This window comes from Nicotiana sylvestris, chromosome 3 (assembly GCF_000393655.2).
Source record: "Nicotiana sylvestris chromosome 3, ASM39365v2, whole genome shotgun sequence".
In the NCBI taxonomy this organism is placed as follows: domain Eukaryota; kingdom Viridiplantae; phylum Streptophyta; class Magnoliopsida; order Solanales; family Solanaceae; genus Nicotiana; species Nicotiana sylvestris.
Genome location: NC_091059.1, coordinates 86,494,717 through 86,511,442, shown reverse-complemented (window position 1 = coordinate 86,511,442; position 16,726 = coordinate 86,494,717).

Here is a 16,726-nt window from a genome sequence, read left to right as displayed (position 1 = left end):
TATCTGTGGGCACTAAGATAAGTTAAGTATGCATGCAACAAGGGCCAAAAAGACCAGTGAAAGTAATTGCTCACGCTCGAAGAAAGCTTAGATGGAATGAAAGGGATTATTTGATCAATGATCTAGATCTAGTTACAATATGAACGCACATAAGATTTTGGACTATCATCCATGCAGCACATATGTTGACAATTATACAGTCGTAGAAGACTCCAATATAAGAAAAAGAAAGAATTGAGTCCAGGTCAGAGACAAAGGATTGAATTGTTAGAAGACTATATCCTGGATATTCCATATTGTCCATGAAAGGCTAAAGCAATACCATGAGAAGAAAATCGAAAGATAGCTTAAGCCTACCTAAATGTTGATCAAAGGGAAGAGGAAACTAAAGAGTTACATCAACTAAGTAAATTAGGAGTTTGATTATTGGACCTAGAAAATTATAGAAATCGTGATCGAGATCATTGCAGGACCAACCATAATATCAGAGGTACAAGAGAGATAGTACAACAACCATAGTCTATAACAGCTCTACGATAAAGCCAGTTAGAAAAATACCAGCCTCAAAAAAAGTCTGTACAAAGCTCCAACCGGATTATGTATGCACCAGAGGTGCAAGTATGGACGTGGATTATACCTACGAGGAAGGGAGGTCATGAAAGACATAAAATATGTTCTGTAAGAATTTTTAAGGTAAATAAGGTAAAGGTGAACAACGTACATAATACTCAAATGCAGAAGGCTACGAATAGTTCATACTTCGGATAGAAGGCTAGAAGCATGAGGATTCAGTATCAAAGAATGATAAGAGCATCGTCTATGGTATATTTTCTTACCTATGGTTGCTAGGTACCGAGAGACCTAGCCAAGAGAGAAAAGAAGATTTAGAGACGATCTGATATCTCGCTTAATGTTCTAGAATAATACAAGGAAATCTATGGTGAAGCAAGATTGCGAGTAGTATAAATGGATATATGTAGGTCGCAAGCTAAAGTATGGCAGAGCAACAAGGTTTTAGGAAGACAAGAATAAGAACAAGAAAGGGTGAGTGAGAAGGTGACAAGAATGAATAAGTTCTCGGGATTAAGCCCATGAAAACAAGAGAGTTGATGGGTTCTCTAAGTTATAGAGGGCTCAGTACAACCTTAAAGAACTTAAAGGAGTCTAAGACTAGTAGCATTTAGAAGAGATGGAATGCTGCCCTAGTAATGAAATGAAGGAGTAATTGTGATAGATAAAAGATAATGTTTGGGCCTTCGATTGAATATTAAATTGAAGAAAAAAAAGGGAGAAGGAAAAAAAAGATTTCATGGATGGCACGAGATCGGAATACCCCTATAAGGTGAATCACATTGAGATACTATGAAATACGATTATGGAAATTACTTCAATATTCCTTGATGCAACATAAGCCCTGGTGGAAAGGTTTTACGTAAGAAGTTTCAAGGTATCAGTGGTATATTGTAGATCAATATGGAGGCTAATCATAATGAATGGGCAAAAGTCACAAAGTATAAGCTGAGATTAGGCCGTCATTCTTAAGATAAACTATAATAAGGAATCATTAAAGGACTTAAATTTATACATGCAGGATAAGCAACAAGAGTAAGCTGGAATTTAATAGCAGACCTCCGCAATGATAAAATTGAAGTAAGAATTATGGTATAGTATGGCCTACTTAGATGTAGTAAAGCTAATGACGCCTAGAGGGATAGCTTGACATAATTTTGTATATGTTCACAAAGTGAAGCCTAGAGACTGGCTAAAAGCTGGAGGAAAGAGAAGAGAAGAGTCACATAGACACACATACAAGGTTAGAGTTGTAAAGGCTGCATGATAGAAGGTAGCAACAGTAGATTAGAAGGATTCCAACTACAAGTCTTTGTTTGAGAAAGAGTCTTCAAGGGGGGAATGCCCCGGCCTTTGAATTTATTCACAGAACAGTTGCCTAGATGGAAAGAAGAGTATTAAGGTATTCACAAGAGCTATAAGTTATGAAAATGATAAGAGCATCAGTCAACATTCGAGGATGAATGTTCCAAAGGGAGGAATGATGTTACGCCTCGCAATATTATGTCGATATTACGTTCCGCAGTATTAAATTATGGCGATGTTGCACCCTGTAGTAGTATACATGAAATTATCATAAGCTAATTGACCTTAGTTGAAGGACAATATTATTTGGAAGTTATAAGCATTATGCTATTTCAAATAAGGGATAAGTAAATTCGTTAAGGTGAGTAGGTAAGAAAATTGAAAAAAAATAAGTTTCGTCGAAGTTTTGCATATTGGGATAAAATATGGCCCAAGCTAAAATACCCGGTATTTATGGGCTAGTACCATACAAGGTACCACAAGGCCATGAAAGTAAGATGTATAAGGTATGTTAAAAGTGATTGGTATTTTAAGTAATTTGAGACAATTTTTAATTATGCGGGTAATTGATTAATTATCCGGTAGCGAGATATTACCTAATTAAATTAATTGAGAAACTTTGAATAAAGATGGAAGGGTAATGTGGCAGCCCCCTTATTCCATTTGAGTGAGTCATTAACTATTGCTTAATTGTCACATTTTGATAATATTATGTGGCTTAGTAATTTTATGTGGGGCCCAACAATTTAAAGCCTAAGAGCCTCTCAAATTCAAAGGAAGTCTTATATATCTATATGAAACAGTGGCTCAGTCATTGATTTGAGGATTCATAATACACATTCAATCAAGAGTGAGTTCCTTTCACTTTAATCCTTTCCAACGTATAAATAACCTGGAATTATCTCATTGAACTGTTAAGTATGATCATGACCAATTATTCCATAAAAGATTATTCTTTGTATAAATGGTGCCGAAATGGTCACAATGTCATGATCTATCAGAAAGAGGCATCAAAAGATATCCAACACTCAAGGTAGCAAACCAAACAAAGATGGTCCAAGTGTTATGAAATGGTCATTCCAGCAAAACAAAACAAATTCAAGAATATCATACGGATTTTTTTCCTACTCCGATCTATCATTATGTATAGTTGCAATTGACGTATTTTAGAGGGATTTTCAAGAGAATCGACTCAGGTATGTTAAGGCTATCCCTTCTTTCTTTTGGCATGATCTATACAACACAAACGAAATGAGTAAATGAACAATTTTTGTTCATAGAAATACTAGAGATGCTTATGTTCTTGATTCCCCATGTGTCATATTATTCTATCATCTATTCATGGGTCTCAGAAAAATACGTATTTGATAAGGTTTATCCGAAAGGTATATTGATTTTTATGGCATTCCGAGAAAATCTTATTAACGTATTTCTTATGCATTTCATGCATTGCATTCATCTACACTGATGCATGACCAGATGGTATTATATATGTGTATATATGTAAATATATGTATATGGGATATGAGAAAAGGTTATGGCATTATATACGCACCACCAACAGCTGGTATACGTTGATGATTTTGCCCATAGTGGCACCAGATGGCGTAATATACACGTATATATGTAAATATATGTATATGGTATATGAAAAAAGGTTATGGCGTTATATATGCACCACCACCTGATCAGCTGGTATACGCTGATGATTTGCCCACAGTGGCCAAGATGATTTGATGGGTGCCCTTAGAGGCTTGATGGTGTTATGAATGCATATACCCATGCATGATATGACATTTATATGCATATGCACGACATTATAAAATTTAATGATTCACAGAGTTATTCAAATATACATGTTGAGTCTTTTACTCCATGTTTCTCTAATGTCTTCTAGTTACTGATTTTCATTGCTTACATATTCGGTACATTATTTGTACTGACGTCCCTTTTGCTTGGGGACGCTGCATTTTATGTGCTATCAGCTCCGCGGAAGGTGTTGGTGCGCTCCATTTGCTCCGGAGTTGCTTCTTTGGTCTGTATGATTAGTACATGTATTGATTGGTATGGCGGGACCCTGTCCCGACCTTTATAATATTATGTCTTCTTAGATGCTTGTAGACAGATGTCATGTATACGTATACTTGTATGGCCTTGCCGGTCTATGTTTCAAGCATATAAAAAAAATCATACTCGCCTTATAAGCCCGTACTTCATATGTATAAGTTTGTATTCCCTCATGTTTTACTTCGGTTCATCTACCTATGATATATTGATATTTAAGATACATCATGTTGGTACTTGATTGAGTAAGGTACCGGGTACTCATCGCAGCCCATCGGTTTGGGTAGTGACAGTTTTCATCATGATGAACTTGCCATTACTTCCTTGGGTTGGATGCACTGTCGGGTTTATTTGTTCATCATCTACTTCTTAGGATTGTTGATATTTCCAATGAAAGAAGGAAGAATTCATACTCGCTTAGACATGGTCGCAAGGACCTTGATGGAAAGCATCAAGGGACAAACTTATACCAGTATCTTTATGAACTTAGCTGAAATGTACCGCTCCCTAGATCGGTGCAAGTAGGGATTTGGACACTTTGAAGTTTGTAATATGTTACTACAAGTCTAGCTATTAGAACACTTTTAGAGGGGAGAGCATCATCAAAAGATTCTGCGATGACCATTGAATGACTATATAACTTACCATCACCTAAAGAAAATGACGTTTATCCCGGATAGGTTTGCACAACATGGAACGCTGTAAGTTGAGTGTGTTTCTTTAGCAATCAGACAGACGATCAAGTACACTGGATGGTTGAGTGATTTCCTAGTAGTGAGTTCATCATTACGTCAAGAGGGACTACTCATCTAGTACTAATCGGGTTGCGAGGTATCTATCTTTGTGATCCTATAAGGGTAATAAGACTAGCGAGAAGAAAACACATCATACCCCGGGTTTCCAACATAGTCCAATACAAGGCATATATCAAATGGGACGTCATTCCATTCAAGTTCGAGGCACAACATATATGGAACCAAAGGATCATTGTGGAAAGAGAATCCATTGAGCCAGAAAGGTATCATTCCGGTCTTGTGTACTTCTATCCATCGTGGTTGGTGGATGATATAACGGGAAAAGTCAAGCCGGGAGTCAAACTAAAAGATAGGATCATAAATGATGTTGTTGAGGCACAAGTTAAGTATAGAAGGCTATGCACAAAGAGAACATAGAAGCGATAAAAGAATGGAAGGAGATTGTCACTAAGTCAACAAAGAGATTTCAATACTTGGAACAAGGATTGATTCGAGGGTAAGATGAAAATGAGACCCTCAGATAGTCAAGGCACGTATGGAAATGAAGGAGGGCATCTAGAAAAGGCTTACTTACTATTAGATATGCGTGATTTGGGAACCTAATTGATGGAGTCAAAAGATCCAAGCACGAAGAAGGTCCTTCAGGGTCTAAGTAGACTAGGAAATGATGTTCTTTACTGCTTTCTATCTTAGCTTTAGATTTAGATTGTAATAAGGCTAAATGTCATTAGTAACTTTATTATTATTGCCGATTTAGTAAAGGTTTGACTCATTTTTTGCATTAATGAAATGATGCAATTATTGACATTAATTTTCTCCAAATATATTTGTCACTAAGGTCTACCTCGGGTACAACGAGGTCCCCTAATTAGGACGCGAATAGTTGCATGACTTTGTGTGATATGCTTAAATATGCAAACTCTCTTTTAATATTCCTTACTAACTTGTTTACCATTTTTGCTTTTTCTTTCTTTTGATTATTCTTATTCCCCAAGAGTGGTTCATGCATACTCAGCATATCACACTACATCCAGAGGTCCTCCACCTCCTCCTCTACCAAGCAATCCTAAAAGCAAAAGCAAAGGGAATGGGAAAATGGATGATTTGAGTGGTATCAGAAAAGACAACGCCACCATAGCAGAAAATGTTGAAACTTCAAATGGCCGAAGAAACCCGACTTAGAATGAATTGGTTTTATGTCGGGAACAGAAAATCCTCGAACTACAAGGCGAGCTTGAGCAGGTCTAAAATTTGGAAAACCTTTCCCTCACTCTCAATGTCCCCGACATTAACCAGCAAAATACGACTACCCAAAACAAAACACCACCACAAAACACACAAATCCAAGACTCACCACCAAATCCTCCTGCACCACGCTAGTATCCCACACCTCCCCAGAACCTTAACCCGCCTCCAGTAACAACTCCTCAACAACACCACCATCATCTAAATCAATACCCATAAACCACTACTTATCACACTCCCTATAATGCACCACAACCTAATCCCAATCAGGACTTAACCAATGACCAACCTGTAACGACCCGCCCGGTCGTTTCATGAGTTACCGCTCCATTTCCCCCATTTATACTTCTTATTGTCTTGTTCAATTGTATCATTTGATATCAGGTTGGTTGGTTCGGGTTCAGAGAGATTTCTGAAAGGAACGAGACACTTAGTCTCTTTTGAGTAAGCTTAGGTTGAAAAAGTCAACCGGTTGTTGACTTTATGTGAAAAGGGCTTGAATGTGAATTCTAATGGTTCGGATAGCTTTGGGAGGTGATTTGGGACTTAGAAGCGTGATCAAAATGTGTTTTAGAGGTCCGGAGTAGATTTAGGCTTGAATTGGCGAAATTGAAATTTTGGCGTTTTCCGGTTGATAGGTGAGATTTTGATATAGGGGTCGGAATGGAATTTCGGAAGTTGGAGTAGGTCTTTGTGTCTTTTTTGACATGTGTGAAAAATTTCGGGGTCATTCGGATGAGGTTTGATAGACTTTTTGATCAAAAGCGGAATTTGGAAGTTTTTGGAGTTCTTAGGCTTGAATCCGATGTTAATTTGGTGTTTTGATGTTTTTTTGAGCGTTCTAAAGGTAGGAAAAAGTTTGAATGATGTTATAGGATATGTTGTCATGTTTGGTTGAGGTCCCGAGGGACTCGGGTGAGTTTTGGGTGGTTAAATAGATCAAATTTATATTGGAGAAGTTGCAGATTTCTGCTGTTGGTGTTGCAGACATTTGGCCTTCACGTTTGCGAGAGGACTCTCGCGTTAGCGAAGGGATGTTATTTGAGGAAGGAACTTTGGCCTTCATGTTCACGATGTTAGTCCCGCGTTCGCGAAGGGTTAGGTTCTGTGTTCATCGCAAACGCGATGGGTATCCCATGTTCGCGTAGGGCAGATGGGAGCAACTGGGTACAGGTTCATTTATGATTCGCATTCGCGAGATAGAGGTCGCGTTCGCGATGGGTTGAGGAGCTGAAACTTCACATTCATGTTCAGGATGTCGCGTTCGCGAAGAAGGATTTAAGTGGGCAACGGATTTTGTGCTTCGCGAACGCGAGGCGTAGACCGCGTTCGCGAAGAAGGAAGGGTCACCTGGGCAGAATTTTTAAATAGCCATTGTCCGCGATTTTGGGTCTAAATTTTACCATTTTTGGGCGATTTTGGAGCTTTTTGAGAAGGATTGAAGAGGGAATCAAAGGAAAACACTTGGAGGTAAGATTTATGGACTTAATACTCGATCCTATTGTGATTTGTGCCTAATTAAACATGAAATTTATGGAATCTAAAACCTAAAATTGGGGAGTTAGGTCTTGAAACTTGAGACTTTGATTTGAAGATTTGAGGGGTCGTTTGTGGTCGGATTTTGATGTATTTGATATGTATGTACTCGTGAGAGTGTAAGGATTTCTATTTTGTGATGTTTATCAGAATCCGACGCATGTGCCCGGGGGTCGGGTTAGGCCAATTTTGGGATTTTTGATGTAAATTGGTTATTTTCGAGTGGGTTTTGTTCCCTTAGGATATTTTGATGGTATAAATCTATTTTTGGTTAGATTTGGAACATCCGGAAGCCGAGTCGAGAGATAAAGGCATAGGGTAAGTAATGATTGTAAATGCTGCCTATAGGGTATGAAACCCCCAATTTCACATCGTTATGCTACTTTGAGGAGACGCACACGCTAGATGACGAGCGTGGGGTCGTGCACCATTGGGGATTGTGACTTAGTCTGTCCCGTATGACTGTTAAATCGCGTATTTTATTGAAAACTACTTGACATCATCGTCTTTTGGAAAGTATTATCCTGTTTTGGGCTGAATGCCATAATTGGGCCTCGTGCCAACTGTTTGGACCCTTAGGGGGATTTTTACTACTATTCCTCACTGTTTTGACTTCATATTTGTACTAAGTCATGTTGTATTCTACTGTTTTTCAGAACTAACCCGTTTTGATATCTTAAATAATATTTTAGGCTGAGCATCATGTTTTACTGTTGCCCGAGTGGCTTGAGAGATTTCTGACCGAGTGAGGCCAAGAGCCTGTGTTGTGAGGATATTGTAAGACCCCGGAAAATTTTGCTAAGTAATTTAGGATTTCGTGGTGCCAGATAGGCTAATTATAATATTTTATGTGCTATTAGCATGATGGGCATCAATTGAATTTGGTAAATACGTGTATATGTATTATAATGAGTAATTTGGGGGTCCAAGGAAAGTCCTAAGTCTAAGTCAAATTGGAAAATGTCATAATAGGCTAAAATTCCAAATGAGTTTGCACAAGTTCACACTTCGAACGAGCATATCTAAATATATATACAGTTTTATATGATGAACAACCTATCATATGCAAGGTCTTTGAGTCTAGTTACCAATGTTTCAAACCGTTTGTTATTTGGACATTCCTGCACAAAGTTATGATCAAATTACCAATGGTTGGAAAAAAGTGATCATGTGTCAGTTCTGCGATCGCAAAACCATTATGCGGTCCGCCTAATTGATCTGCAACCGCAAATCTGGTCACAAATAGGACCAGTGTAACCCAGTTTTGGGCACCAGTTCCGCGATGCATTTTGCGACCCACATTCCTGTTTTGTAGTCCATTGTGCGACCGCAGACCCGATTTTGGAGGCTTATTTTTCCTATTTTTATAACCCGACCCTATTTTGATAAATAGGCTTAGGGGCTTCATTTGGGGTCATTTTCTACTGATTTTAGAGAGAGTTGAGAGAATATAGAGAGAGAAAGAGAGAGAAGGAGCGTAGCTTCATAATCACCGAAATCTTTCTCAAGTTTTTAAGAATCAAGGAAGATAACCACTTGATTGTCCTCCATCGGGGTAAGTCCTTCTTCCAAAAGTTCGTGTAAGAGGTTAAGGGTTGAAATATGTTGTGGCGATTAGAAATAGGCCATGCATATGGGACTAAGTTGTAGTATGTGATATTAAAGAACTAATTTGGGTAGTTCTTGTTAAAATTGGTTGATGGAGGAAGGAATTTCCATTTTCAGACCTTGTAGACTACTTCACTTGTTAGGTGTTTGATGAAATTTCTAAGAGAGTTACACCATGGGTAATCTTCCTAATTATTAATCGATTCCCGCTATCTCCTTATAGATTGTTATTACCATAGGTGTCGGTGGATTGTAGAAACTTAAGGAAAAGATCTTTGAGGTATGTATGGCTAAAACTCCCACTTCTTAGAAATTGAGCTTCCATGGCGTCCATATAAATGTGTAAAACTAAAAATTTATAAATGTAGTACTTGTTACTTCAGATGAAATGATGTTGCAAGATTATATGTGGAAGGTGTGTTTCAATGTGCACAATATGCTATTCTTGATGAATTGAGAATGTATGAAGAATGCGAGCTATGTGCTAGAATGCCTAGATTTGAAGTCAAGTTTAAATTGAGATTGTTGTGACAAACTATGTGAAATTCTCCCTATGCTTACAACTTGAATTGCCCTTGTATATGTCTGTTATCTCAAATTGCAAAGTTAATGTTGAATGTGTAACTGATGTGAAACGTGGAGGAAAAGAGTTTGAATAATGAAATGTGGCCTAGTGCCAAGTATGATGTGAATATTGAGACCCCGAGTGCCTATGAACTGATATATGTGAAATGAAGATTGAAATGAGATGATTGATGGTAATGGAATAAAGTCTTGATAAGACGGCCTAGCCGATCGAGCTGTGATCGAACGCCATGCTACACACATGGTTGTATTATGCTGATATTGAAACCAAAAAGTGAGAATGAAATTGTTCCTATGGTACATGTCTCAAATGAGGCAGCCTAGCCGATCGGGTCTTGATTGAACTCCGCGCAAGGAAGCGGTGGTATTGTGAATGACGATGCAACAATATGGAATTCCCCAACCCAAAGTTATGGAAATTGTGTGAGAGCTATGTGATCTCTTATTTGTATTTGATGATGTGGTGATTGTTTAAAGCTTTGTTGATCCTTACAATTTCTTTATTTTTGCATGGTTGTTATTTCTAATGAGATGGTATTTAGTTATACATACTACTGCTATTCGACGGCACTAACGTCCGTTTTATCGGGGGCGCTACGTCTTTAAGTGGATGTAGGTGGTTCCGTAGCAGGCATTATTGGTTGCAGCTAGTGACGCATATTCCTTTCAGCTGACTTGGTGAGCCTCACTTTATTTCGGGGTCCTGTACCGTTGTTTATCATGTACTTTGTATTTTGAGGTATCGCAGCCTTGTTGTCGGCATTTCTATATTACTCTTCAGTTTTATTTAGAGGCTCTATAGACAGTTTGTGGGTGGTGTCGGGTATTGAAAATTTTAACTAGATATGTTGTTATTTGGCAGAATGTTCCTTTGTGTCTATTAATTGTAATAATTTGGTTAGTATGGTTGAACTGTTAATGAAAGATAAAGATAAAAATTGTCAATTTAATGTTCATAAAGTAGGATTTATGGAGTTCATCTCCTTGTTATTCATAAATTAATTTTGGGTAGAGTGAAACCTAATAGTCTTGCTCAGTCGGGCTTGCTCGGTTGAGCGTCGGTCGCGCCCCTCGATTTTGGGGACTGACAAACTTGGTATTAGAGCCTAATGTTTTAAAGTGTCCTAGGATGTCTCGGAGCCGTGTCTCGTAGAGTCCTTGTTATTCGTGTGTTTTCGACCACATCTATAAATTGGAGGCTACTTGGACATTTAGGATTTCTACCCTTTTTGATACTCCAGATCGTGCGATATAGCTCAAGATAGGGAGTTGATTTCCTCTCTAAGTTCTATTCTCAAGATTAGTAATCTTGATACCATAATCCGTGAATTTGAAACATGTAAGGAGGGATTGATCCCACCATTGAGTCCGAAGGAGATTGCCCAAAGGTTTCTTAAAAGAATGTATTGAGCCCTGGAGGATTACTATAACCTATCTCTAAGGGAAGTTCTCATAAACATGGTCTTGGTGAGACACTAAATAACAAAATATTGCATGCATCTACTCCTTGAACGAGATCCATTATTTCATGAATCCACTATGCCCGCAAATTTTCTTATATGCAATCTCTTATGACATTGAGCTCTATAATCATGTCCTTAAATTGAGTTATAACTATGGAATTACTACTTCTGACATGCCTTTCTAAACTTTATACAAGGGAGTATACCCGAAGAACTTCTTACCGAATGAATGGATGGACAATCCTAATATTTTCGCACAAAAAAAAGATATTTTCTCTCGACCATTTATTCTTCTCTATTCAAACCCTAGGCCATTTTTCTTCGAGTTTCTACTTCAGTCTGAAGGTTAACATAGTATCATAGTGAAGATCTTGCCTTGTGTCATCACCCTCTTTAGTTGGTAGTGCCCTCACTCTACTTTTTGAGACTTTTATTTTCGCCTAGTGATTGGATTCGGCAAGATTTCCATTTGCTTGGCGAGTTCTCCCTCTTCTCTTGCAAGTTATTTTATGGATTTGGTCTACTCAATTACTTCTGGTGACATTTCTAAATCTCCATCGAAGCTAGGGTTTGTCGAGCCTCTATTTCTGCAGCGGGATCATGCTACTTATTCTTGTTGTTCATCTTATTCTTGAAGGTTGTCCTTCTTCTAGTTGTAAGGAAAATGAGTACTTTCGCTCCTCTTTGGATTTGCGTGATACTTTTTTGAGTGTCCCTATGTGTTAATTGCTCTATTTTTCTACAAATCCAACTTATTTTAATATTAGTAGTGGCTCCACTAGCAGTGAGGCTTTTGAGTTTACTCCTAGAAACCTCAAGTCCTCTTTCTGTTAATTCCTCCAATATACCCGGTCTTCCCCTGATTGTTGTCCTATTTTTCCTGTTCCAATTTTGGTGGTTGAAGGAAGATCATAATTGTGTCTTTGGCATCTTGAAATAAAATTTTCTTTATCGATGGTAATCCACCTGAATCCCCTTGCCAATTCAGCTGAATCCAGACAATGGGATAGATGTAACAATACCCTTATTTTCGAGATAACTAGTTTTCAGTCCTCTGATATTACTGGGATTTTCTGTATTCTGACATAACTAAAAAATGATATGGAATTATAGGTGGCGGAGGCAAGTCAATTCATCCTCTCACTTTAGCTATGAATCTAATTCATTCACTATCAGCTATATTATCCCTACTCAATCCTATCCCCCTTAGAAGCACTATCCTTAAAGGTTGAACTTTTACCCAGAAAGAGTAGCTCTAATTTGGAAATACTTCAAGATATCTGGTCAATGGATTAATAAATTCACAAATTACATGGGTTCCTACCTCACTTCATGTTCATCAAGGGTTGATAGCATGCCATAAATGCTGAGATTGAATGATCTCCTTTTGATAATGGATTATCTACACATGTGCTAGTCCAACGATTTGCTTATCAGTCTAACTCTCGCCTTTTGGTTTTGGGTTGACCAAGGAGCAATACACCTAGTAACACATTCATATGTCAAAGCCTTTCTTCAGTCAAGTCTTATAGCATCTCCCAATTTGGTTGGTAATAGCTGGTTGTGTAGAAGTGTGTTGTAGTGCTTCATTGTGAAGAAGAGTTGCTAAACATAATTGGATTTTTGAATTCTGGAGATATACATCACATGACTACATATAGAGATCTTTCAAAAATTTAGCTTCTCATAATCCCTTATATTACCACCCTTCATAGTGGTTACAATGTAAAGGTTACTTCCATATGCTCTCTCTCACTTTCTTTTCATTTACCTTGCATTTTTGTCGTTTATCCATATTTTCCAATACGATCTTACCTCATTTTCTCGACTAGCTATCCAACTATATGATTCGTTTCAATTCAACTCACTTTTATGTACTCTACAAGCCCCCTTTAAAAAAGACACTGGAAGTGGGTAAATTCCCTTTTACTATAGACTTCTAATGTCTTCAACTCAGTTTAAGCTTGTTGGTTCCAAATGGAGCTCTTTAGTTTTGCTACCCTACTATCTATTTCATCTGATAACTCTCATTGTAAAACATGTTTTATGTTTTATGGCATCAAAGAGGAAGTCTTATAGCATCAAGGATGGGGACATATTCCATTTCTTAGAATAAATAAATATTGCTGGTATCCCTTGTAGATTTTCTTCTAACAACCATTTACCTGCTTTTCTTGTCCCTATGACTAGATAACCTAGGTTACTTTTCCCTTACAAATGTCTTAAGACATCTCATTCTTTCAAACATATTCATGTGGACACTTTGAGGCCTTGTTCTGCACCAACTCGTAATGGTTTTAAGTACTTTCTCGCCATTGTTAACAATTTTCTAGGGTTATGTGGGCTTGTCTCATGGGTTCCAAAAGTAATGGTTTCCCTTAAGTTCAAGCTTATATTGCCAGGATTTCAAACCAAAGTGCGTCCCTGTTTTCAAAAGTCTTAAATGGGTCGGATTGGATGGGTTACGTGGCCTTCTGCTCACTTGGCCTCTAGGATTATTGACAATGTCACTGTCATGTGCGAGAAGTTTTGCTACCCCTGGCATTCCACCTCTTTAAGGAGGATAGGAGTTTTAATTGTCTTTTCTCCCGGAGCGTTACGTCAACCATTAGAACCCCTCTAACCAATACATGGTTTCACCCCTATGGTACGATGTCCTAGCTATGTGGTTTCACTTGTGAAAAGTTAAGATTAGATGCCTTTAGATTTCTGCACATATCATGAGCATATTGATTTGGAAGACAAGTTGTTGTATCTTTAGTTCTCTCATATAGGCTCAATTATCAGGAAGGGTTAAGCTGTTTGAAATATGATAATCTCATAAGTGTTCAACTTCTTTTCATCCTCATGGGCTTGTGGCATAGATTCCTTGTGTCAGTTAACATTAGGAGTGTAATTCAACTTCATGTATTTTGAATCCTATATCGCATTCAAGGTGCCAGAGTATTCTCATTCTTGATAAATTGATTTTCCCTACACTACAGGAGACGACTGGGTCACGTACTTGAATATTCCTCCTTAATGATTCCTATTGCAAATGTAAAAGTTACCCATATGCCTCATTTGTCTAATAACTGATGTCGTCACAATGATTAACCATGTCAGTATTGTTAGTAGTAATCTTTGTATCTCTTAGCATATAACCTCATGAAATACTCTACTCAGTACATTAATGGATTCATAAATAATTCCAACCCAATCTTGTACTCCTTTGCTCCTCATTATATTAAATATATTGGGTATTGAAGGTTCAAACATGTCAAAGAGGGAGCATCCCCGTGTGATCACATATACTCGATAGGTAATTTTTATGGTCAGTTAAGGATATCACATCTTAGCATAATCGTTGAAGGTCATCAAAGGTTTAGTGTGGGTGTTCGCATAGAGATTTAGAATTAAGGAGGGCAAACAGGTTATTCCCAATATTTTCCCATGAAGATGTTATGTGAGTTGATATTGAAGGTTGCATAAGTGTATATCAAATTAGGCCGCACTAGGAGTATGATGTTTCCCCAGAGTTGTTCCCTATATAGTTTGCGTATTCACATGTCTATGTCTAAGAAGGGAGTTGAAGACCCTTTGTGTATCATTTCAGTGGAAATTACTGAAGGTGGAGGTAATGGATAGTTGGCCTATGAAGGGTATCTATTTGTCATCCTTGTTAGGTAAGTTTGGGGGTGGAGATTGTTTCCGTGAATATGTTATAGCGAAGTCTATAAGTATAAGAGGCCACATTGAAGGCCGAGAGTGTTGTGAAGTTAAAGTATTTTCTCTTGATTTTATAGCAATTGGTTTTGACTTGAAAGGTACCTTCTAGTATTATGATTTAGAAATGTGTAGTTCATGTCCAGGTATCCTTATGATGATGTAGTGCTTGTAATGCTGAGATTAGTAGTATTGATATATAGATTGTGGTGCTTTGTCTAGTTGTAGATGTGTTGTTAGGACGGTTTTAGGGACTTTCTAGCAGGTGGATAGGCCTTGTTACAAAGGAGACTCTGCCGAAATTGTTGAAAAATTTAGGAGTCAGTCAAAATTTAGGGACTTGAGGTAGGTGAGAAAAGAGATATATTACACTAAGCATTTAGGGCGGACTCTACCCCTCATTCGAGGACGAATGATCCTAAGCAGGGGAGAATATAAGGCCCCAGAAAATTTCGCTAAGTAATTTAGGATTTCGTGGTGCCAGGTAGGTTAATTATAATATTTTATATGCTATTAACATGATAGGCATCAATTGGATTTGGTAAATACATGTATAAGTCTTATAATGAGTAATTTAGGGGTCCAAGGAAAGTCCTAAGTCTAAGTCAAATTGGAAAACTTCATAATAGGCTAAAATTCCAAATGAGTTTGCACAAGTCCACAATTTGAACGAGCATATCTAAATATATATAAGGTTAAATATGATGAACAAACCTATCATATGAAATTTCTTTAAGTCTAGTTTCTAATGCTTCAAACCATTTGTCATTTGGACATTCCTACATAAAGTTATGATTAAATTACCAAAGGCTAGAAAAATGCGATCCTGTATCAGTTCTGCGATCGCAAAACCATTATGCGGTCCACATAATTGATATGCGACTGCAAATCTGGTCGCAAACTGGACCGGTGTAGCCTAGTTTTGGGCACCAGTTCTGCGATGCAGTTTGCGACACACATTACTGTTTTGCGGTCCATTATGCGACCGCAGACCCAATTTCGGAGGCTTATTTTTTCTATTTTTATAACCCGACACCATTTTGATAAATAGGCTTAGGGGCTTCATTTGGGGTCATTTTCTACTGATTTTAGAGAGAGTTGAAAGCATATAGAGAGAGAAAGAGAGAGAAGGAGCCTAGCTTCATAACCACCCAAATCTTGCTCAAGTTTTCAAGAATCAAGGATAATAACAACTTGATTGTCCTCCATCCGGGTAAGTCCTTCTTCCAAGATTTCATGTAAGAGGTTAAGGGTTTAAATATGTTGTGGGGATTAGTAATAGGCCATGCATGTGGAACTAAGTTGTATTGTGTGATATTAAAGTACTAATTTGGGTAGTTGCTGTTAAAATTGGTTAAAGGAGGAAGGAATATCCATTTTCATACCTTGTAGACTACTTCACATGTCAGGTGTTTGATGAAATTCCTAAGAGAGTTACACCATGGGTAATCTTCCTAATTATTAATCGATTCCCGCTATCTCCTTATATATTTTTATTGCTAGAGGTGTCGGTGGATTGTAGAAACTTAAGGAAAAGCTCTTTGAGGTATGTATGGCTAAAACCCCCTCTTCTTAGAAATTGAGCTTCCATGGCGTCCATATAAACGTGTAAGACTGAAAATTTATAAATGTAGTACTTGTTACTTCAGATGAAATGATGTTGCAAGATTATATGTAGAAGGTGTGTTTCAATGTGCACAATATGCTATTCTTGATGAATTGAGAATGTGTGAAGAGTGTGAGCTATGTGCTAGAATGCCTAGATTTGAAGTCAAGTTTAAATTGGGATTGTTGTGCCAAACTATGTGAAATTTTCTTTATGCTTACAACTTGAATTACCCTTGTATATGTCTATTATCTCAAATTGCAAAGTTAATGTTGAATGTGGAA